We start from the raw sequence: 24,243 nt of genomic DNA, 5'->3' as shown, positions 1-24,243 counted from the left end.
TAAACTGAGACTGCCCATGTCCCTGGGAGCAGATTCAGCCAGCTCAGAAAGGGCAGCTCTTGGTCTAGCTAAAACTGAATAGCCTGGAAAACACAACAGGAGGTGGTGTTCTGAGGAAGGCTGGCCAAGAGTTTGCTCTCACAGGCTCTTGAAGCATCAGAAAGGCTCCAAGCCTTAGAAGTATTAGTACAGCTTCACCAAGCAAACTCGCTGGCCTGCCATTGCATAATATAACTTCATTTTGAGACAGCAACAGATTAAAAAGGGGGGGGGGCATTTATAGTCAGTAAGAGCAGCAAGAGGGATGGTGGCCATTTTTTAAATCATAAAAAATTTTGAACCCTAGCAGGTCAGAGAGAGTAAGCTGGGATGGGTTTTTTGGTTTTTGAAGTTGTTTTTTTTAATTTATTTAAATATATTTTTTATGTTACAATGTATTCACTTTGTATTCCAGCTGTAGCCCCACCCTCGTCCCCTGTCCTCCCTCCCTCCTTCATCTTCTCCCATGCCCCAACCCCAGTCCACTGATAGTGGAGGACCTCTTCCCCTTCCATCTGGCTCTAGCCTATCAGGTCTCATCAGGCCTATCTTTCATAGTCTTCCTCTGTGGCCTGGTAAGGCTGCTTCCCAGAGATTCTTAACCTCCATGCCTTCCCTCCCATTGGTATATGTTGCCAGGAACACTCACCCAGATCTGCCCATTAATTGAAAGCCCCAAATAAGGCCTTCATTATAAACCTCATAATGAGTTCTGCTAAGTTGGCCCAAGAGCTCCTGAAGAGCAATGCTGGCTGTGCTTTGTTCAGCTCTTCACTGTTCTTTGCCCAAATTTTGTCTGATCCCTGACTTGTGGCAAAGGTGTTTTATATAACCATGAATCTCTCACTGCTTGAGGACTTGGTATGATTAATGGTCTTAGTAACACTGCATCCTGGCACTGTTGTGGCAAAAAAAAAAAAAAAAAAAAAAAAACAATAACCCACAACTCTCACCTTGAAGGGAATAAAAGATTTTATTCTGGAGCCAAATATAAGTGATCTTGGCCCAGGAGTCAGGTTTCCCCAGAAACCATGTTCCACAGAAGGAGTGGTTCCATGAGAGATTATCAGTTACAGATCAAAGTCATAAATCAAGGGACTTTAGGAACACATGGGTGGGGCCATGGGTACATCGAGTAGGGGACTGTTCTAGGTTGCAGACGCTATCTGATGACATTCTTAGCTTTTGGATTGTGGAAGGCAGTGGCTTCCTCAAAACATTGAAAGATTGTGGTAGACACAAGGATGTTAAGCCTGAAGCAGAGGTGGACAATAGAAGGTTTTCAAAAAATTTCAAAGTGGCCCAAGACATTTTGGCTCCGGCCTGCAAATCTCCCATCTGAAACACGCAGCTCTCCACTTCCAGCCAAGCCAATACTCCTCATAAACCTGCCAGTCTCTCTCTCTCTCTCTCTCATTGCTTAGGAAACCCCTCTTCCAACTCCTCCTTTCTCCTTCCTCTTGCTATTATTCTTTTGTTCTTAACAACTGGCTTAATTACCATTTCCTTTGCTTCTATTTTTACCTCATAGTGGTATTCAGAATCATAGCCATTTGGCTCTCTCTCTCTTTCTCTCTGGTTGGACTACATGCTCCACAGAATGGAAATCATGGCATAGGGTTGGTTCTACACCTTTCCATAATAAAGAATTTCAGTCATTTGGTCTCAGAAATCTTTCCATAATACAGATTTTCAGTCATTTGGCCTTAGAAATTTTTCTGTAGCTTCTCCCATCCCCCATCCCTGCTAAGAACGTCAATTGACAGTGCCTTTACCAGCATTGACCCTGCCCTCTGCCTCCTCTTTCCTTGGAAGCTCTAGGATATGATGACTCTCTTAGCTCCAACCCCACCTCCCCCTCTATCCCAAGTACACCACCCCACCAGTGCAACACTGGCTCTGCGCGTGTCTTTATCGCCAACAACGCCTCTATTTGTAGTTTTTCCCATGTATTATGTCCAGCTTAACCTCTTATTTTTTTGGTTGTGAGCCTGAGCCATCTCTCCAGCCCCCAGCTTGATCTCTAGTAAACAGTACCTGGTTCTTCTCATAGCTCGTGTTTATTTCCAGTTGATCAATGCCTTGTCCTTTAGAGACCAGAGTTTGAAATGACAAAGCTCCAGGGCCTCTCACAAGATCTTGGTTCATTCCCACCTGTCTCTGAGCTACTACTCAGGGCCAAGAAGCAGCCACACGTAAGGCATGGTTTTCATTCTCTGGGGCTCATAGTCCAATGGGAGAAGGAAGGAAGGAAGGAAGGAAGGAAGGAAGGAAGGAAGGAAGGACCAACCAAATGGTTATGATTCCATGTGTGTGTCACCCAAGAGATAATACAAAGGAAATACAAAGGAAATAATGGCTAAGCCAATTATTAAGAACCAAAGAATAAGAAGAGAGAGCAAGGGACTGGGGAATGGCACAGAAGCTGTTTTAAACCACAAGAGTGAGAAAGACGCTCAGGCAAACTGTCTGCGATGCGTCCGTGTGGCTAGACGTAGAGAGCTGTGGTTCATGGGTGCCTCCAGCACACACAATGAGGTGGTGACAAACACAACCACATCCTGCTGGGCTTTGGGTGCCGAGTTCCGCAGCTGGGCTTTATCCCACGGCGTACTTTACTTCTTAAACTGTATTGAATGAAAGAACAAAGAGGGAAGGTTGTGTTCGCAGCCGATTCCTGTACTGTGCCTGAAGAAGTTCAGATTCAACAGGTCAGATAATGAGCCAGAAATCTGCAGTTTCCACAGCCCCTTACCCTCTCACGGTGATTTGCACAGGGTGGCTTCGAGGTAACTTTCCACACACAGCTGTAGGAGACGTGGACCCATGAAAGGGTCGCATGATCAGATCTGCTTCAGAAAAATCACTCTGGCAGAAAGTTGCCTGCGTACCTGCTCACTCAGCAAGAGCCCCTAATCCTTTCATAATCCTCCTGTAGCCCTCTGTGGCTTATGGCCTGCAAAGCTCAGAACTGGCTCTGAGAGTAAATCTGCTAACGAGGCCTCTGAGAAGACCACATCTGAGTTGTCTTGAATTGTTTTTTTAAACCTTTTGCATTCCAAATATAAATATAGTATGTCGGCAGTGAAGGGAGTGGTTCTGAGCCTGATTCTCTGAAGAGGATTCTGCCTTGTGGAGTACGGGCTGTACTGGAGCCCTGAGCCTACAGTGGATGGATCCTATTTGGTCTAGCCTGGGCTGCAGGAATGCCTGGCAGGACAGAACCTGTGCCTGTTAACACAAGTCCAGGGGGTATCTGGATACAAGCCACAAAGCTATTTACCCTGAAACACCAATTATATCATGTTAGAGAGCCGAACCCACTTGGATTAACATAATCTAGTCTTTTGCAGCCAGTAATGATTAAACACACTGATATATAGTTTGTGGCTTTCCAACAAAGAGCCTGTATGTCCACTTTTTGAAACTGCATACCAGGAGTTTTCAGCCTTTTGCCACATGACTTATCATTTTTTTATACTAGAGAACCACACAATCAAGTTATAAAATAGAAGGTAAAAAAAAAAAATCTTATGTTTTAAGTAAGTTACAATTTTGTGTTGCGCTACATTCATAGCTGTCTGTGGCTGTGTGTAGCCCACGGGTCAGTCTGGACATGCTAACACACATAGCTAGATTCTTAAAAAACTTGCCTTCTTTTAACCTGGTCATTCCACTGGTAAGAAACACAGGCCACTTGACACTAACTAATCACATAGAAGGCAAGGTGACCAGCTGCATGAGTCTTCCACAGAAGGCCTCACCTCTTCTGAAGCTGGGCAGTGCTGTTGAAAGTAACATTCTACAACCTCAACGGGTAACAGTTACATTGTGAGATTCTTTTTTTGTGACTGGTTAGATTTCTGAGGCAGCAGGCAGAAGAGACAGAACGCAGGAGAGAGAAGGGTCTGACCTTCAACAGAAGAGGACATGTGTATTAATGCTCTCGGGCAGTCTCTCTCCCTTGGAAAGTTGAGGGATCTGTCAGGGGGGAAAGCTGGTTGTGACCCTTCATAGGGTGGGCTGAGGGGCTTAGGAATGACATTATTGCAACATTCTTTTCTCCTGCAGTCTTTAACCCCTGTCTTTTTCTTTCCTAAAGTTGTTTGCTGAAAGCAAGATAGGCTGTCCCAACACACAGAGAATGACGAAGTGAAGTCACCTGTAATCTTGTAGGAAACCCGTTTTACGATGAAAGCCTTCTATGACCCCGTGCTCAGGTGAGTAGGGCTGGAATAAGCAAGAGGCTGCACTGAGAGCCCTTGCTTTCTTTTTTCTTTCTTGAGTTGAGGATTTATTTCATTAAGCCTGGCAAGGTGACCCACAACTGTGATCCCAACTTAGGAGACAGAAGCAGGAGGATCTCTGTGAGTTGGAGACCAGCCTGGTCTACGTAGTGAATTCCAGAACAGCCAGGGCTACACAGATAGATAGATAGATAGATAGATGATAGATAGATAGATAGATAGATAGATAGATAGATAGATAGATAGATAGATAACGTGCAAGTGTGTGTGCCTGAGAATATGCCTCTACACCACTTGTATGCTAAGTGTCTGTGAAGGCATGAAAAGAACCATTGGGTGTCCAGGAACTGGAGTTGCAGGCAATGTGAGCTGCCTGATAGAAGTGCTAGGAACCAAATCCAGGTCCTTAAAAGAGCAGCAAATGCTCTTAATCATGGAGCCATCTTTCTAGACTTATCCATTTGCTTTCTAAACATTTCACAGAATTCTTTTTTATTCATATGCTTAAGAGGGTTACCCCTGTAGCAGCTGAATCCATACTGGTTGGAATGCCATGATATTGACTATCTGTGTGTGGAGGTGGTAGTGTGGTGTATGCATGTATGTGCATGTGTGTGTTCAGGCTCATGCACCCATGTGTGCATGGAATTAAGGAGCTTCAGGACTAAGATGAAAAAGTAGTCATATTCAAGTGCTTTAACAAAGCTATAAGGAAATTATTCGATGTAATTCAGCTCCAGGGGCCTAATAAAAAATGGCCTCCCTCCTTCCCCTCTGAGATACGGACTATGTAGTTCTGACTGACCTGGGACTCACAATTCCCTTGCCTTGGCCTCCTGAATCCTGAGATTCATCCTTAGACTAATTGTTAGGCCACCAACATAGATGATGGGTAGCAGAGGTTGATTCAGCTATTCAAAAGAAACCTCCTAAGACTCAACATTGACGCTGAGAACCCAGGGGCACCCAGACGGCAAAGGGTACCGATACACATGAACAAATGGCTCTTTGCCACATCTGCCTGGAACTCACTTCCCAATCTTGCTTACCAAAGACTGGAGATACCACCTGTGGCTTGGACATTTGGCTTCCATGAACTTTTCCAAGCTATAGACACAACTGAGTAGGATCAAACACATGAGAACAGAGAACAGAGAACGTACATGCAATCTGGGTACTTCCAGAATTTTGAGCCCTGAGGGGCTGGGGCTGGTTTCACATAACCAGATGGGGCAAGGATAATGCCATAGGAAATGACCAGATGTACAAAACCAAGCACTGTTTTGAAGTCCAGAGGATAATGTTTGGGGAGTGGGAATGGGTAGGAAGCGGGAGATTTTCCTTTCTATTGTATTCAATTCTGGGATGCTTAAGTTTTTGTAAGGAACATGTTTATGTTCATATAACGCGTAAGAAGATGGTCTCATTTGGAACACAAGAGCTACACAGGTTACTGCTTCTGCTTCCGCGGTCTGAACCTTTCTCTGCAGCAAGGCTCAAGCAGGAGCCCACAATTATGCCATGTAGTACACGGCAGACCCTTGAAGGGGAGCAAAACATAAAGCAGCAGGAGGCCCACGAGGTCCCCTAGCACCAGTGTCTGGAATGGAATCATGCCCCAGAACAAACATCGGTGAGGGGCCATGATAAGCTATTATCTCCAGCATAGACACCCTGCTTTCAGAGCTCTGAGCGCACGTCTTTGAATGTTAGTCCCCATACGATGGAGAAATTCTCGTTCTCATACGTTAGGTTACGAGCGATGGGACAGATGCAATAATATCTTGTGCCCTGCTGCTGTCATGAAAACATCTGGTCTTGAAAGAGGCTCACGTGATCTGCCCCACTTCCCTCCCTACTCCCTGACTCCTTTCTAGCTCTCGGGCCAGCCACTAAACTAGGTGTAATCATTTTGTAATCTGAAGTTCTTTGATCTACACTTATCCTGTGACTCATCCTCTCACTACCTCTGTGTCATTGCCCTTTGCAGAGTCCTCCCTGGGTGCCCTCTGGGTTAGACACCCTCAGCTCTGCTCCCAGAACACACCGGGGTCACCCCAGGAAGCATCTCTGTAGAGTGGTTCTGATTGCTCGCAGGGGCCCCCACCAGACTGTTGGCTTGTTGTTGACAAGGGCTGTAATATTTACCACACTTGCCTCTGGTTCAGGGCAAAGGGCTCAGAAATGTGCTCAGGGAATAAACTGTTGGCCTGGCACCCTCGTCAAGTCAGGCACAGAGCAGCCATGGCCATGCTCCCTCCTCCCTGCCTCTTCACCTAGAAGTGCACACTTACTCAGATGTCTTCTCCTGAAAACTCGCACAGGGACAGCGCAGGATGCCGGCTGAGGTCCTGTAGACTGTAGGCTCCCAGCACAAAAGTCTCAGAGTCAGTCAGCTGGGGATGAATAAGGGTTGCAAAGCCTAGCTAAACAGGTTCGAGGACTAAGGTGGAAACCTGACCGTCTCCAGAGTAAAATACAGGGCTGGGTTATTCAGTGGCTAAGACCCTGGGCAGAGGGGAGCAGGGAAACAACTGACTAGTCTCAGGATTACACAGGAGTCTTGCACTGAGTCCTGGGCTCAGTCGTGGATATAGCCCAACCCAACTACTGCCTAAAACAAGCTCTCTGTGCATCGTACAGCCACATTCTGGGTTACAAGGCAACATGTCACAAAGGTCCTCGCAGTTGGTGCTATTTATAAAACAAGCAAGTCTGGACTAGGTAGGAACCACTTTCCTGTGATATGAAGGAATCATGCTTCCCCTGGCCCCATTGGCCAAAGTTGGAGCCTTACTTGGGCCATGGTATTTTTTTTTTCTTCAATATCAAACAATGACCAGCCCCATGGTACTGGGATATGTCAGTAGCCTAGAGCCTGAATCCCTGGGATTTTTACTCTGGAGGACCCCTCCCCAAAGAAACAGTACTTAGAAGGCTTTTGACTATTATAAGGGGAAGCTAAAAAACATATTTATTAGGAGTCATATTTATTGACTCCTCTCAGCAAGGGAAGAGGAGGGTGTGTGTTGGCATTTTATTTTTTTATATATATATATTTACCTTGCTGCTCATTTTCTTCTTGACTGGATACTGCTCCCAGCCCCAACAACCTGAAGTTCTTGCCTGAGTATACTAGCATCTATTTTCAAAAGAATTTCCTTATGCACCTTTGCCACTCAGTTCTCATCAAGACCAAATCCTGCTCTCACAGTGCAGGATTCCAGGCTTTTCGTGTCACTCTTTACCACCTCAGAGTTCGCTCCACCTTTGCCTAGATAGCGAAGAATACAGAGTCCTCTGCAGAGACTGCCCAATCCCCTGATCACAGTGGCAGATCTCCTACAGCCCAGCCCTGCTGTCTCCCTCCACCCTGACAGCCCAAGCCTGGTGAGCAGGTGGCCCTCATTCATGGGCCTGGCTTTAAGTCAGCAGGAGCTCTCTGCCTTGGCAAGTTTTTGCTTATTCATAGGGAACCTTTGCAATAGTTATACTTTAATCTCATTAAAAAAAAAAAAAAAAACCTGTAGCCTGGGGGTGGGGTCAGGACTATCAGGAATGTGGGAGCAGCGGTCAGGGTAGTATCTGGAATGAAGAGGCAGGTCCTCAGGTGTCCCTGCCAGCTCTGGAGCCAATACACTTTATCATTCTGTTTGGATCGGCTTTGGGTTTTTCTGTGTTCAGAAAACCCTAAAGGATCTAGGTGGATCTGGCAACAGGGTAAGTGAAGATTAATGACCCAAATGTTAAGTTAGGGTCCTCAGCTAAAGTTTCCCTGACTTGGTTAATAAATAAGCGGAAGATTATGCTGCTCTAGCACATTCTGCCCAGTAGCCCAGAAAAAAAAAATCTTCCTTATTGCCAGCAGACACAAAGACTAGATTTAGTAACCCCAGTCTCTGTCCAACCTCATTGTGGCTGTGTCTGCTCTAGAGGGGCATGGCAAGGCCACTCTCAACTACATCCAGTGTCACCATGGGAATTCCATGGAGACTCAGAGGCTCGGGAGCTCCACTGTGTGGGACTGGCCCAGGCGGGCTTAGTGTGTGTTGGCCACAGTTCTGCCATTGTGCCCACGATTGTAGCCATTGCCTTCCATACATTTCTTCAGTCTCTCTCATAACAACCCCATGCCACAAAATTGCTGGCTGTGATCTTTGTAACATACAGGGAACTTATAGCTCAGAAAGCTTAGATAACAAAAGCAAATTGAAGCCAAGCAAGATGTGCATACCTGTAATCCCAGAGTCAGAGGTAGGCAGATCTATGAGTCTGAGGCCGCCTAATATAAAAAGTGAGTTCCAGGCCAGCCAGCGCTACAAAGAAAAACCCTGACCCAAAAACCAAAAGCCAAAAATACAAAAATAAAAGCAAATTGGCAGAAGCAGAGGTCCCAAGTCCCATGACCTAATGTTGGAGGGTATCATACTACTATCCTGACTGCATTAGTACAGATCACAAAGGCTACAGTGTTTTCCCCAAACAGTTTGACCAGTGAGTGGGGGAGTGTCCTTTGAAGTTCAGTGAGTCAAGAAGAATGTGGAGGGGCCGTGGGAAGGGAAGAAGGCAGGAACCTACGGGCCATGCATGGCATCTAACCTGTAGCCTGAGACCTATCTGAGCATGTGTGGATACACGCTGTGACCTGCAGCCAGGCCTCAGCACCCAGGGAGAGAGCTGCGGAGCAGGCAGATGGTGCCCGCATGCCGTAGTTCTTGGCCAGCCTTTGTAGACATTCTTCCTGATATCTGGGGCATAGAGAGAACTGGGCCAGCTCATGACACTTCTGCTATGAAAGCTCTTTAGACCCAAAATCCTTTCAAAAAGAAGTTGATCTTTCCTTATGCTTTGAACATTTTGTTTGGATAATGCTGCAAATTTCATTTTGTCACTTTTGAAGACAAGTTTTTTGGTTTTTTAATAAACTTCTTTTACAAATCAAATACATATTCTCTTAAAAGTACAGTCTTTTGAGTGACTTGTTCAAGATTCAAAAAAGATACATCCCAAGTGTTTCATTTAAAAACCAAGGGATCCAACCATGAAGTCAGAGCCTTGTGAGAGACCTCTGAGCTCATACATTCAGCCCCGACAGCGGGAGTCTTCTGTTCCCCCAGGACCTCAGCCCAGAAACTGTCCTAAAATCTCCACCTGATTTCGTATGCTCTCTCTGTGACAGGACAATGACGCTGACGTCTCCTTAGGTGGCCTGTGCTGCATCCACACTTCAGTGAACATGCATCCATGCCTGCTAAGAGCCAACCAAATCTCCCCACCACTCTATGAAAGCTGTTTGCATTGGAAAGGCATCTGCTTTGATCTACAGACTCTAGACAGACTACCTGGGTCAGAGTCCCAGCTTGCTAGACATATGCCCTGAGCATGTCATCCTGTATCTCAGTATGGAGGTGACAGCAGTATTTTCTCAAAGTGATGAGAACCGCCTGAGTTCACAGATGTAAAGTGCATCAACGGTTCGAGCTAGCACTAAGTAGGTTCTGTGTATCGGTCACTTGTGGGGTCACCCCAACACCACACAAGTTAGTGTAATGAGCCGACTAATAAATACAACAAAGAAAAAGCACTTCCTGTAGCAGTAAACACAGGATGCTTTAGGAAAGCACAAAGAGGCACGTGCAATCGAGCAGCTTTCCCAGCGACTCACATCCTAAACAAGGATTTCAAAATCAGTTATAACAGGAAGGAAGTGCAATGACAGGGAAGAGAAGGTTCCAGATTGCTTCCAAAGACACGTAAGAACGTATGCTTGCTTTCTATGATGTGTCCATACAAAATGCAAATCACTAAGAACCATGGCTACAAAATGTGTAATGTGCCTTGTGTTTTTGTTTGGCATTATGACTAAAACACCTTAGAGAACAATTTAAGAGGAGGGTTTATTTAATGTTATGATTTCAGAAGCTTCAGTCTAAAGGAACAAAAAACCCACAAAGGCCTGCCCCTATAACCTACTTCCTCCAGCTAGTCCCCACATCCTCAAATGACCACAACCTTCCAAAACAGCACCCCAAACTGGGGACCAAACATTCAGAACACGAACCTGAACCATTAATGTAAAATCCACAAAAAATTCACATTTAGGTGTCAAAGGTTAAGTCTAAATCACATTTGTCTCCAGCAAGGTCAAATGGATCACACATTCTCTTTGTCTTCAGTGGCAAACAAGCATATACTGGCCTCCAAATAGTAGGTTAATTTACTGGTTTCTTGGAAAACTTTTATGTTAGGATCCCTGAGACATAGTATGATTGTTGCTTTTCACCCAGCACAATGCATTACACATAAAAACTGCCCAACACTGCAGTTGTACTTAGACGCACTGAGTTTTTGTTTGCGTTCTCATTTTTATTTTTTAAAGAACAACTGCTTTTATGGCAAATGTTCAGATGAGTCCTATCAATACTCACTACTTCTCTCTCCATTAAACTCACAAAAGGCAAATTTGGGCCTGGCTCCAACCTACAACAGTCTGCTGATCTTCAAGATGAAATCGCCACTGAGCTGTGTTGTACAACCAGCCAGCAAATCTCAGCACAAGCAGAGCGAACGCTAGAAGGACAAAAGAAAACTGCATTGTGGACACCAAGAGTACAGGAACTCGCTGGACCTGTGATGAATGTCAATTTTTAAAGAAACTAAAGAAGAAGAAAATTTCTCAGCATGTAATAATTCTTCTTAGAAGGCCAATAAAACTTCTTTCTTAATTAAAAACAAAACAGAACAATAAAAAGGAGATTACTATCCAGGGAGGAAAGGGATTTTGTAATTCATCTGTCAGTAATTTTCAAACAAGTTTGGGCTGAGGAACCCTTTGTTTAAAAAGAGGTGTGTGCAGGCAAAAACACCAATTGCTCTGGGTGGAATTAGGTCAAGGTTGCCCTTTTAACCCCTAAGTACATCTAAACCCTAATTTTAACCTACTACGAACCAAGGAGGGAGAGGGGATGGTTTGCTCATTAAAGGGCTCAGGGTACAAGCCAAAATGAGCTCCATCCTGGACATCCATGTAAAAAGCCAGGTATAGTCACATGTGCTTGTCATCTTAGTCCCTGGGAGTCAGAAACAGGAGGATCTCTGGGGTTCACTGGCCAGTCAGCCCAATCAGCGAGCCCCAGACAACAATTGAACCAGGAGAATAAAGTTCATTTTACATACAGTCTCTCTCCCTCTTCCTTACCCTCCCCCACCCCACAAATACATTTTAAAACCTTTTTTTTTTTCCAGTAAGTGTGCTGTCAGGTTGCCTAAGCTTGTCTGTAATTCAAGTGATACTCTTGCCTCACCTTATCAAATGGCTAGGACTATAGGCTTGTGCCACCACACCCGACTCAGAAGATGTGCGTGTTTAAGGAGAAGTGCTGGGCAAGACAATTAGACTCCTTGACAAATCTGTGACCAGGTATCAAAGAGAATCTGTATGCAAGATCAATGGTTCTCAGAGATATAAAAGATATTTGTAAACTTGTTTTAAAAGTAGATTTCCAATGTATGTTTCCCCAAAGGTAAGACAATCCACGTGGACACAATCCACGTTCTCTGGTTCTTAGCATTCAAATTATACTCGGTGATCCACATCAGGGCTAGCTCAATATGTGAATGTTAACATCACAACTCAATACCTTCTTACGGGAGCAATTCCTTATCATACGTGTAAATATTAGGATATAGCTTATATCTTTTGATACTCTTACGAATATACCCCTTTATGAACTTTGAGTTCTCAGATGCCAGCTGAGAAGGAGTCTTTCTTTGGGGAAAGTGAGGTAGATATGGAAAATAGTATTAGGCAACCCGACCCCTTCACTTCACAAATGAGATTCTAAACATCCTTAGCCTGCCCCAGGTCCTTCTGTTACTTTCCATCTCTGTCCCTGTTATGACTCTGGCTTCTGCAGCCTGGGCTTTTCTCTAATAAATGATGATGATTCTTAATTTAATGACAAATATATTTTCTGACTTTGTGTTCATTGTGGGGTGAGGCCCTATTTGGGGACAGTTAATTCAGAATCCAGGTTTCCATATTTCTTGACCAATTTTAAATACAGTCGATAGTAATAATCTCTCTCTCTCTCTCATCTCCCCGCTATCCCTACTGTGTATCCCTGGCTGGCCTAGAACTCACTACGTAGACCAGGCTGGCCTTCAACTTCTAGAGATCTGATTGCCTCTGTCCCTCCAGTGCTGCTATTAAAGGGATGCGCCATCATGCCCAGAAATCTTTCTCTTCTTTACTTTAGCGATTTTAGGCAATGAAAGACAAAATACTCAATATTAATTATTAATCAATATTAACTATTCTGAAAATATTCTTTACTGTAAGGAGTGGTTTGACTTTGTTAGTTTTTTTCAGACAGGGTTTTTCTGTGCAGTCTTGGCTGTCTTGAAACTCAATCTGTAAGCCAGGTTAGCTTCAAAGTTTGCCTCCTAAGTGCTGGGATTAAAGGTATTTATTTATTAGTCACCATGCCTGGCTTGTTTGTCTGTTTTGAAACTAGATCCTATGTATCCCAGAGTGGCCTCAAACTATCTACATAGCCAAAGATGGTCTTGAATGCCTCCTTGAGCCCCCCCCATTTCTTGTTTGGCATGGTTGATCCCTATCACACAGCCTTTAAAAATTCTTTTTCTTCACAGTTTATTCATTATATATACCAATTGAAGCCCCCTCCCTCAACTCATCCAGTCCCACCCTCCCTCTCTCTTCCCCTCATCCCCTTCCCCTAGTCCACTGAAATGGGGAGTTCTCCACTATTGCCATCTGCCCTTAACTTGTTAAGTCTCATCAGGACTGCCTGGATCCTCTTCCTCCATGGCCTGGCAAGGCTGTATCATCAGGGGCCCTGTGTCCTGGCAAGGCTGCATCATCAGGGGCGAGAGATCACAGGGCAGTCACACACCATTAATTCAATAACTTTATATTGTAAACAAATGATTATGGTGTTGTTCGCCCAACCCTAGCGAACACCTTTAATCTGAGAGCTTTCTGTATACCAGATCTAATAAAGTTAACCCTAGGTCAAGAGGCAGAGTAAGAACCAGCTGACAGGGATCAAAGAGTAGGAGGGACTTTGAGTTGAGGGGTATTTAAGACAGCATGTAGACCTAGAAAGGCTTTTTAAGCACAAGCTCTGTCTTTACTTCGGCTTCAGCCCCTTGGCTCCCTGGCTTTGGGGCTTTGAGCTAGCAAGCCTTCAGCTTGGGATTTTTTAGCCTTTTCCTCCTGGGCTGTCAGTTTAACCAGTGAGCCTTTTGGGTTTTTTCCATCTGGACCTGAACTGAGAAGGAAGGTCAGCTGAGCACTTTTTCTGCCTCTTTGAGCTAGCAAGTATTCACCCCAGCATCTGGCTTGTAGGTTTTTATTGGTAAAATAGAAGAGTTGGGATTTTCTTTCTTTCTTTTAAACAACAAAGAAAGTGTCTTCTTCCTTTTCTATCGCCTCTGCTACTAAGAGACTCTTCTTGGGTCCCCCTCATATCCTCCCAGGAGCCTACCCTGACTCAGGTCTCCAGCTTGTCACAGCGATGTCCCCACCTGCAGTTTCTTTTTTCTCTATGGGTCTTCTGTCCTCTCGCCCCTGCTCTCCCTAGATCTGATCTCCACCTTCATATTTCTCTGCACTTCCTCTCCTACCTTGTTCCCTCTTTTCAGTCACTCCTCTGTCTATCCTATCTTCCCTCAGAGTGAGATTTATGCATCCTCCCTCAGATGCTCCTTGTCTTCTTTGGGTCTGTGCCTTGTAGTATGTTTATTCTGTAGTATATGGCTAAAATCCACTTATAAGTGAGTACATACATTCGGGGTCTGAGTTACCTCACTTAGGATGGTCTTGTCTAGTTTCATCCATTTGCCCTACAAATTTCATGAGTTCTTTTATTTTAATAGCTGAGTAGTAGTCCATTGTGTAAGTGTGCCACAGTTTCTTTATCCATTCTTTGGTTGAGGGACATCTAGGTTGCTTCCAGATTTTGGCTATTACAAATAAAGCTGCTATGAACATAGTTAAGCAAGTGTCCTTGTTCTTTGGTGGAGTGTCTTGGATATACACCCAGAAGAAGTATGGGTCTTGGGGTAAAGTTATTCCCAATTTTCTGAGAAAGCACCAGATTGATTTCTAAAGTGGTTATACAAGTTTACATTCCCACCAGCAATGGAGGAGGGTTCCCCTTTCTCCACATCCGTCCAGCATGTGCTGTCACTTGAGATTTTGATCTTAGCCATCCAGACCAGTGTGAGATGGACTCTCAGGGTCATTTTGATTTGCATTTCCTCAGTGACTAAGGAAGTTGAGCATTTCTTTTAAGTGCTTCTCAGCCATTCAAGATTCCTCTGTTGAGAATTCTCTGTTTAGTTCTGTGCCTCATTTCTTAATTGGGTTATTTTGTTTTTTGGTGTTTGATTTCTTGAGTTCATTATATATTTTATATATTATTCCTCTGTTGGATGTAGGATTGGTGAAAAATTTTCCCAATCTGTAGACTGTCGTTTTGTTCTATTGACAGTGTCCTTTGCCTTACAGAAGCTTCTCAGTTTCAAGAGGTCCCGTTTGTTATCTTAGAGCCTGAGCTATTGGTTTTCTGTTCAGAGAGTTGTCTCCTGTGCCAATGAGTTCAAGGCTTTCCCCACATTCTCTTCTAATAGATTTAGTGTATCTGGTGTTATAGTGAGGTCTTTTGCCACAGACCGACCCAGCCAGGGTCCCACAACTGTGGAAAAATCAGAGGTTCGGATATCAGGAAGACACAGGTTAGGCAGATTTGACAAACAGATGCGCACACCAGTTAGTGTTTGAATCTGCTGCGATTTACTGAAGTCAAGCTAACACTTATATAGTGATTACATAAAGAAGCACCTTGAAGTTGACATACTTTCCGGAACATTCAGACTTTTACCAACAATACAAAGTTTACATTTTAACTGAAAGGGCAACCTGATATAAAGCAGTGTCTACAAAAAATCTTGGCCTAAAAGCTTTTAATCAAATACAAAACTTTAAACTCTTGGCTATTTACGCAGTTCTACTGCTGCTAATTAGTGAGGAAAAGGCCAGGGGCTGTCATTGCCCTCCGAGCTAAGTCAGCTAAAGATTTACAACCCTCCCTAGAGATAAGCATTGTTGCGAATTCCTCCTGTTCGTCTTGCTAAGGATTTACAATCTTCCTTTATAGAGATAGGATGCTTGAGCTAAAACTCATAAAATCTTCCGACCTCCTATGTTTGCCTATCTTCTTTCTGCCTCATCATAAACACCTGTGTTTGGTAATGGTTTTGTAGTAGTTTTACTGCAGTGGGAATATCCAGAGCATTCATCCTGGCAGATCCTGATTAAATATTTTCTTTATAAAGACCTAAAACTCTTGCCCCTTTATTACCTACAATGTTTGTTTTTCCCACAAGCAATTCCTGATGCTGAATCTGATTACCTCTCCTAAAATTTTATTTTCCTTCCATTCTTATTTGCTAAAGCTTTTAGTAATCTATCAGAAATGTGTTTCCTTGAATAGTTAATTGTGCTGTTCCAAGAATCATAGAGAAACAGCAAAAAAGCTCATCAATCCAACCCTGCAATCAAGGAAGCATGGGACTCTCAGAATATGTCTTTTTGGCTGAGGTGGCCATGGTGGGATATTTTGCCAGTGACCTCCAGGGAGCCTATTCCCAAGGAAAACGTATCTCCCGTCTAGTAGCACAATCTATTGATATGCTACACTGACGACGCTGGAGAGGGTGTAGCAGTTTTTGATCCACTTGGACTTGAGTTTTGTCCAAGGGAGATAAATATTAATCTATTTGCATTTTTTACATGTAGAAATCCAGTTATACCAGGCCTATCTTTTTTCCATTGTATGGTTTTGGCTCCTTTGTCAAAAATCAAGTGATCATAATTATGTGAGTTTATTTCAGTCTTAAATTCTATTCCATTGATCAACCAGCCTGTTACTGTGCTAGCACCAGTTTTTATTACTATTGATCTATAGTATAGATTGAAGTCAGGAATGGAGATGCTTCCAGAAGTTCTTTTATTGTATAGGATTGTTTGAGCTATTGTTTTTCTTTATTGGTTTTGTTTTTGTTTTTCAACATGTTTAGAATTGTTCTTTCAAGGTCTACAAAGAACTGTGTTGGTATTTTGATGGGGGGTTGCATTGAATCTGTAGATTGCTTTTGGTAGCATGGCCATTTTTACAATGTTAATTCTACCTATACACAAGCATGGGCGATCTTTCCATCTTCTGATAGCTTCTTCAATTTCTTTCTTCAGAGACTTGAAGTTCTTGTTATACAGATCTTTCACTTGCTTGGTTAGAGTTACACCAAGATACCTTATATGATTTTTGGCCATTGAGAAGGGTGTAGTTTCCCTAATTTATTTTTCAGCCCCTTTGTCAATTGTGTACATGAAGGCTACTGATTTTTTTTTTTTTTAATTAATCTTGTATCCAGCCACTTTGCTGAAGCTGTTTATCAGCTTTAGTTATCTAGTGGAATTTTTGGGGTCGCTTCTGTACACTATCGTATCAACTGAAAATAGTGATACTTTGACTTCTTCCTTCCTGATTTGTATCCCCTTTATCTCCTTTAGCTGTCTTTTTGCTCTAGCTAGTACTTTTAAGTACTATATTAAAGAGATATGGAAGGAGTGGGCAGCCTTGTTTTGTCCCTGATTTTGGTGGAATTGCTTTGAGTTTTTCTCCATTTAATTTAATATTGGCTACCGGCTTGCTGTATATTGCCTTTATTATGTTTAAGTATGAGCCTTGTATCCTTGATCTCTCCAAGACTTTCATCATGAAGGGGTGTTAGATTTTGACAAAGGCTTTTTTTTTTTTTTTGCATGTAATGAGATGATCAAGTAATTTTTTTTTCTTTGAGTTTGTTTATATGGTGGATTACATTGATGGATTTTCATATGTTGAACCATCCCTGCATCCCTGGGATGAAGCCTACTTGATAGTGGTGGATGATGTGTTTGATGTGTTCTTGGATTCAGTTGGCAAGTATTTTATTGAATACTTTTTTGCATCAATGTTCATGAGTGAAACTGGTCTGAAATTCTCTTTGTTTGTTTAGTCTTTGTGTGGTTTAGGTATCAGGGTGACTGTGGCTTCATAGAATGAGTTTGGCAATGTTCCTTCAGTTTCTATTTTGTGGAAGAGTTTGAGGAGTATTGGTATTAACTCTTCTTTAAATGTCTGGTTGAATTCTGCACTAAAACCATCTGGACCTGGGCTTTTTATGATAAGCCCACTGTCTGGATCCCAAGTGGGTCAGGCAGATATGGAGCAGGCAGAAAAATCACCAAGCCTGAGACCTAGTCAGGTGCTATACATGCCCCTTTGGGATGGAGAACAATGGGACTTGGGTCCTGCACCTAGCTCACCTCACCTCGCCTGGGCTCGCTATCTGTGACTCAGATGGAAGGTAGGTGGAAAGATCTCCAAGCCGAAAGCTGCGCCGGTGCCCCACAGGCCTCGTCAGGATGGAGGACAATGGGGCTTGGGTCCTTCACCCAGCTCACCTCTGCCAGGCTTGCTGTCTGTATGGCCAACACTCTTTAAATTGTATGATAAGTTACTCCTAAGTTACCAAGCACCTCATCTAATAGTCTTCTATGATCAGCAGGTACAACAGCATTCTCAATAAAAATGGCCTACGCTATGGAAAGCACCTGTACAAACCGCAGTTACTAGCTCTGTAGTGCCTGCAGCTGGGCCACTAATAAAGCAGAGGCTCTAGAGCAGTGATTCTCGGCCTTCCTAATGCTGCGACCCTTTAATTACAGTTCTTCGTGTTGTAGTGACTCCCAACCACAAAATTCTTTCCTTTGCCACTTCATAACTGCAATTTTGAAACTGTTGTGAATTGTAATATAAATATCTGAAATGTGACCCCAAAGAGGTCAATTTTAACAGGTTGAGAAACACTGCTATTGAATGAAAAAAAAATTAATTTCAAACACTGACAGAACATATAATCTACTCATTTCTTACATTATCCCAGCGGAAGATCATCAGGCTCCACAAATAACAAGCTCTACCTGTTTACACCAAACAGAATTAAGATGCCCAGCAGTGAGTTTGTCAAGTCATACAGAGCTAATTGTGGTCAATCTTGGCCAAACATCATTAAGCTTTACTGGAGCCACAGTCCTGAGAGCCCACAGTCACAAGCCCTCCTTGCTCTGTCTCACAGAATTAAACAATCAACAAATCCATAGTCAAACTATACTATCGGTTTGTCTATTCCAGATTTCCTCCTTTCATAGCAATGTGATGATCTAACTTCACTATTGTCCCCATAGGACTTAATATACTAGTTACGATACTGCCTTCCCACTACATGTTAGTCACATGGTAAAGAATATTCACATACTACTTAATAACATCAAGGCAGCCACTGCAACAGACAATACTTTGATGGTTACACATCTACCTCCTTTACTTGATGCCAAACTGAATTCTGTGAATTATGAATTCAATAATAGAAGTTTAAAATTCCTAAGTAACTGGCCAACAAATTACGTAAGAACCACTAAGACCCTGCCTCTATTTCTAACAATATGACCAACCCAACTTTAAGAGCAGTGTTGATATTGGAGCCAAAATATCAGTGCAGCTTCAAACAAAGGTAATAAACTATTTCTCTATCACCTACTCTCTTAATATGGCCAAATACAACAACATAGCAGCTCTCCAGTCACTCTTACAGGGCCATGCTAGACAATGGATTCATTTATTAATGGTATGAGTTTTATTATACCCAAAAATATGTGATTATCAACAATTAATAAATGTTTCTTTTCAATCCCAAAGCCTCACACTGTCCTGCTGAACCAGTCTCCCTTTAAAATCCTGATTCTTGGGAAAGACTTCTTCTATTTTGCTTGTTCTAAGTCTTTGTACTTCTTTTTAATAAGCTGGCAGTGTTACTTTCTCCTTTTGAATAGGGCACAATGAGGACACACATGCTGTTTTGTGAACCTTCTTAGCCTTTCTTCACTGTGGTTCTTGTTACGTCATGTTGGATAGTTCTTGCAGGACTCCAGGTCAAGTCATTCCCCACGGTAATTTTACAAGCCACTTGTGGGTTTAATATATTTGTTCCTTTTCTTCGTACCAACGACCAGAGTATAATTTGCCTTGCTTCTATTCTATGACTTGCATCAGCTTCCTCCACCGGATGGCAAGTTACAAAAGAATAGGAACCAGCTGGCACTTACTGGGAATTTGCCTGCACAGCCTCATACTGACAAATTCTGGACACTTGAGAAGCATCTACTGAGTAGTGCTTTTAAACAGAGATGCTCTGTCAGTTTATTGATTTCTGTCAACTCTACCTTAATCAAGTATAAGAAGAAACCCAGTGCCTCGGCCACCAAACCTAAAGCCTCCTTTTGGTAAAGGACCTCTGTTAGCCATACTTTTGTTCACCCTGATGAAGGGTACAGCTGCTCAAGGAAGGTGCCTCTCCCTGTCTTTAGTCCTAATCAATTGCTTGGCACTTACCTCGCTCTGTCACAGAGCACATGCTTAGGATGGTTTCACTTAGAGAGTCCTGAGCATGGAAGCAAAACCTTCGTAATTGAGGGAATTAACAGTTGAGAATTTCAATCCACGCTACTGTTCTAGTCTAAGAATAGCTGCACAAGCCACTAAGACTTTGGTCTCAGTTAGATATGGATGATTTACTGAATATTGAACACAACAGCCCAAGACTGGTCAGACCTGGGACACAAAAAGGAACTCACACAACAGGGTTTCTATAGAAAGGACCAGTGCAAAAGACATGGGAATCCCAGCACTCAGAGGCAGATACAGGCAGATCTCTAGGTTTGAGGCCAGCCTGGTGTACAGAGTGAGTCCAGGATAGCCAAGGCTACACATAGAAACCCTGTCTCAAAAAACAAACAAAAGACATGGGGAGGGCAGCAGTAACACATTTTGGCTAAACATACAAAGCAATTGTTAAGTTTTCGGCTAACCAGACAAAGTATCATTAGCTAACCTTTAAGCTGATTTGTCCTAAGTGAGGTAAGTGAGGCAGGGCTTAGGGTCTTCTGGAGTCCATACGAAGCACAGCCGGGTGTATGGTTAAGGAGGGGCATAGTGCGAATAGATAGTAAAACATCTAAGGGACTAGACAATAACCCATGAGTTATGACTTTGCTAAAAATGACTTTACTGTAAATTATAAGGTCAGCTTGATCCTCTGGCAGGGTCTGCTAGTGGCAGCTATGAACAACCACTTCCAGGAAGCAGAGTTGAAAAGTTTAACATTTTGAACTTAATTTCACCTTAGAAACAAAATGGAAGTTTAATGGCTGCAGTTATGTCTCGGACCAAACCTCAAGTTAGCAGGCTGCATCACAAACCACTTAGACTATGGTCTCAGTTAGATATGGATGGTTTGCTGAATACTGAACTAACACCCCAAGACTGAGCACCCCAGGGACAAAAAATGGAACTTGGGAGCCTAACTCTGACATTGACAAGGTCTTACAGCAGGCTTTCTATAGAAAGAACGAGGGTGCTGGAGACATGCCTCAGAGGTCAAGAGCACTGACTGCTCTTTCCAAGGTCCCGAGTTCAATTCCTTGCAACCACATGGTGGCTCACAACCATCTATAATGAGATATGATGCCCTCTTCCAGAGTGCAGGTGTACATATAGACAAAACATTCTATACACAATAAATAAACAATAAATAAATAGAAGAGAAAGAACCAAATGCAAAAGACATGGGGAGGGCAGTAACACATTTTGGCTAATCACACAAAGCAATATTACATTTTTGGCTAACTAGACAAATTATGATCAGCTAGCCTTTAAGCTGATTGATCATAAGTGAGCAAGCCAGCTATGAACAAACACCTCCAGGAAGCAGAGTTGAAAAGTTTAAAATTATGAACTTAATTTCACCTTAGGAACAAAATGGAAGCTGAAATGGCTGCAGTTATATCTTGAAGCAGACTTCAATATGGCAGGCTTCCACATTTGCCTTCTAAGAAACATACTTCAGGTAGCCTCCTAATGCTAGAAATAAGTTTGAGGTCACTGAGAGAGAGAGAAAGATGAGGGAGTGAGAGAGGGGGAGGGAAGGAGGGAGAAAAGGAGGGAAGGAGGGAGGGAGGAAGATCATGGTTCCAACTGAAGTGTCTGGACAAATCTTTACTCTTGATGAAGAGGTGTGCTTGGGGAGAGAGAACACACCTGGACAAGAAGTGCACCTGGTTTTTATTCTCAAGAAGGCGGTGACTGTGTGTGTTTCCCCACAAGCTGTGGTCAGAACTCACTGTTTTAATGGGCTAGTTTGGAAAGAGCTGGCACACAGGAATTGGAGAGAGCCAAGGGTGTCACTGCTTCAAACAGAAAAGGGTCACTGCTCTAGGCCGTCATTTTCCTAGAATAGAGCAGTGGTTTTCATGGGTGAGAAGGATTAAAATGTTTGCAAGTTAAAAGAGTCCTATTTAGTATTTCTTACATTAATGCCACAAAAATAATTTTAAACCTCAGATGTTGTTTGTTTTCAAAGATAGCAAAACAAAACAACAAAACAACCAACCAATCAAACAAACCAAAACCCCAAAACAAAAACAACAAACAAAAACTGGGGATGAAAATGTTCTCTTTCTACTGCAAGAATTCACCGTGACATTTTTTTCTTGTCTCCTTTGATCTAAATACATAGAATTGGTGAGTCTGTTAGGCTTTCAGCAGTGTTCCGTGGTTGCATGCATTGGGGGCATGGTAGAGACTGTCACAGGTCCAGAGGAATGGGATTGAAAGGAAAGCATAAACAACACTATCAGGCTGGACAAATGTCAAGGGAAACGAAAAGCAACAATTGAAAAGCACTTCGTGTTGGTGACTCCTCCTATTTACACAGCTCTTGCAGGAGAGTGTTAAGGCACCTGAAGACAAAGGTTACAGTGTATCTAAAGGAAGAGGCGTGGCAAGCAGGCACACACTCTTCTGGAGGCAAATGGGAAGACTCACAATGACTGTGCAACCCAGTTCTTCTGGTTTGTACTCCTTCCCTTAGCATTGAGATCACATTTCACCACGAAGCTGTGGTACAGCAATGGTATCGCTAAGTAAAATGTGCAAGGCACAAAATGCATATCAATCATGGGCAAACACACTAAAGAATTTAAATTACCTGTAATATGGAATAGTAAAGTGTTTAAAATGACAAAGCACTCGGGTCCCCGCACCTTTTCCACTGGATTGTTTTCGTTTTGAAATAGATTTCTCGTTCTGTAGCCCATCCTTACACTGAATTCCTGATCCTCCTGGCTTCAGTCTGCTCTGTGTTGGAATCCTAGGCGTGTGCTACCACGAGTATTCTCAAAAGGGTCTAGGCTTTGATCAGCCTCGGGGGGATTTTTTAAGAACGACTTAACTGCTCATTGCTAAGTATATACAAGTTTACATATGTAAATCTCAAACGTGTGCTGCCTGCTGTGCATTCATATTCTGTCAACCTGTGGGAGCTAGGTGGTAGGTAACAGGAGACAGTAGAACAGGCTAACACAGGTTCCAGGGCTAGAGACTCACTGTCGGAGTGCCTGTATAAGTTTTCATCCGCCAGGACCACAAATAATAATCCTCACTTACTGAGCATTAGCCAAGTACTGAGCTAAGGACTCCGCATACCTTCTCTTATTAACTCGGCACACCTACCCAGTGGAGGAACTGGTGCCCTCCTCTGGCCTCCAGGGGCCCTGTACACATACTGTGCCTGTAAACTCATGAAGACACACATACACACATTTTGTTTCTTTGTTTGTTTGTTTTGAGACAGAGTCTCTCTACCTAACTCTGGCTGTCCTGTAACTCACTATGTAGACCAGGAAGGCCTTGGATTCACAGAGATCCACCTGCCTCTCTCTCCCAAGTGCTCGGATTAAAGGGATGCACCACCACCTGGGGGCCAAAGAGATTTAAAAGACCCTAGAAAAGAGAACTGATAGTTTAAGGAAATGCAAGCACTAAGATTTAACCAAATATTGTTTACACAGACTTCAGAGAATATATAAAAAGTCAAGTAATTCAGCAGAAACATCAGTTGTATTAAGTAGGTCATTCGAGGGGATGCTTTGGGAAAACCCTTCTCATCCACGGTCTCTTATTCATTCGGCCCACAAATATTTACTCAACATCAGCCTCACTTTTTCTGTAAGGATCTTCGAGCCTTTCTTACTTCGTAATAGTTTGCTAACTCAAATTCATTTTTCTTTTTAAAAGACTGTGCCCCCTTACAGTGAAAATCTCCTTTGGCTCTAACATTCCTGATTCATTTCAACAAAAGTGAAGATTCCTTGAGTAAAGCTTAATACACGCTCATTTTGATATTATACTCAGCCAACCCCAGTGGGGATGGTGAGGGATCACAGCTTATGTGAGTCGTAAAGCATTCAGTTAACAACTGTTCCTTACGCTTATCTTACCTGGAAACTAACTGCCTTGTGACAGTCTCATTATTTACTGTTTCGTGGGCTTAGGGCTTTGTCTCTCGAAGGACAGGCTTCTGAAAGGGAAAAATTAAAAGTTGTGGTCTCTGATTTCACACAATACCAGCCGACAAGCCGGAAGGAAAAAATGATAATGGGGGGGAGGGGGGAGGAAGGTCCTTGAGCGAAGCAAAGCCAAAAAATAAAATAATAAACAGCAGGGCGCGGGGAAGGTCACACTAGCCCGTTCGCATCGGCTCCCGAGAGGTGAGAGCAGGCAAGCTTCCAAAGCCCGGGCGGCTGGGCTCTCTCCGGCGGGGCTCGGCGCGGCGGCCATTGGCGAGCGGCGCTCCCCGGGCGCCGCGAACCGTCACGAGGCGCCGGTGGCGCAGGCCGCGCGCCGCGCTCCGGCCGGCAGGGGGCGCCCCTCCGCGCGCTGCGCTCCCCGCGGCGCCGCCCGCGCCCCGCCGCCCGGCGCCACGCCCG

At 43.5% G+C, this 24,243-nt stretch overlaps 1 long non-coding RNA gene across 2 annotated transcripts; it reads right to left on the bottom strand.

Moving 5' to 3' along the window:
* Positions 1-988: 988 nt before the first annotated feature.
* LOC110553219 (uncharacterized) lies at positions 989-24,158 on the bottom strand. 2 transcript variants are annotated; one of them, XR_002476696.2, is made up of 3 exons: positions 7,350-7,760; positions 6,581-6,682; positions 989-2,666 (listed from the first exon to the last, which is right to left on the bottom strand). It is a non-coding gene; the product is annotated as an uncharacterized LOC110553219 (long non-coding RNA). The 2 variants fall into 2 exon arrangements; XR_009594705.1 differs by lacking the exons at positions 6,581-6,682; positions 7,350-7,760 and adding an exon at positions 23,755-24,158.
* Between the last annotated feature and the right edge of the window lie 85 nt (positions 24,159-24,243).

Source organism: Meriones unguiculatus, chromosome 10, assembly GCF_030254825.1.
Source record: "Meriones unguiculatus strain TT.TT164.6M chromosome 10, Bangor_MerUng_6.1, whole genome shotgun sequence".
Taxonomy (NCBI): Eukaryota; Metazoa; Chordata; class Mammalia; order Rodentia; family Muridae; genus Meriones; species Meriones unguiculatus.
This window is presented reverse-complemented; position numbering and strand designations above follow the sequence as displayed.